General features: G+C 38.9%; 1 non-coding gene across 1 annotated transcript; it reads right to left on the bottom strand.

Moving 5' to 3' along the window:
- Positions 1–394: 394 nt before the first annotated feature.
- On the bottom strand, positions 395–501 carry LOC127077694 (small nucleolar RNA R71). Its single transcript, XR_007787478.1, has one exon. It is a non-coding gene; the product is annotated as a small nucleolar RNA R71 (small nucleolar RNA).
- Positions 502–869: the final 368 nt, after the last annotated feature.

Genomic DNA, 869 nt, shown 5'->3' on the forward strand with positions numbered 1-869 from the left:
TTAAGAAAGCTATGGCCGAGAATCGCGACCGGAGACCTCTTAAGGAATTTGTCCAACCCTCTGAAGAGGATCCTAGTTCGAGTATAGTAAACCCCCTTATTCCTGCCAACAATTTCGAACTAAAACCATCTTTACTGCAATTAGCACAACAGAACCAATTCGCAGGTCTCGCTACTGAGAACCCAAATCAACATTTAAAAGTTTTTATCCAACTGGCCAACACTTTTAAATCCAACGACGTTTCACTTGATGCGATTCGTTTGAGATTATTTCCTTTCTCCCTCAGGGATAGAGCACGTTCATGGTTAGATTTACTTCCAGCTAATTCAATAACTACATGCGAAGACCTTAGGAGAGTATTCCTTGCTAGATATTTCACCCTAGTAAGACTATTGCTCTTCGAAACCAAATAACTAGATTTACTCAAAACCAAGGAGAATCGCTTTTTGAAGCTTGGGAGAGATATAAAGATCTGTTAAGAGTCTGTCCACACCATGGCCTAGAATAATGGTTGATCGTTCATACCTTATACAATGGACTCCATTATAACACAAAGATGAGCATCGACGCTGCCACATGTGGCACGCTGATGAACAAACCTTACCCTGACGTTCATACCTTCTATAATGGACATTAGAATCAAGCAACAAACAATGCACAATATTAACTTGAAGATCAAGGCATCAAATAAAGATAGTCACATCCAAGCTTAGCCATTCCATAATCTTCTTCAAATTTTCCCACGTAACAGATGAATTCCACAATGCCATAAGGTACAGGTTCAAAATAACAGCTTCACAATGATCATGTTGTAGATGAACTCAAATGGATCTTCAATGATGTATCAGATGAAGTTTTAGATTACAAGC

Source organism: Lathyrus oleraceus, chromosome 4 (genome assembly GCF_024323335.1).
Source record: "Lathyrus oleraceus cultivar Zhongwan6 chromosome 4, CAAS_Psat_ZW6_1.0, whole genome shotgun sequence".
In the NCBI taxonomy this organism is placed as follows: Eukaryota; Viridiplantae; Streptophyta; class Magnoliopsida; order Fabales; family Fabaceae; genus Lathyrus; species Lathyrus oleraceus.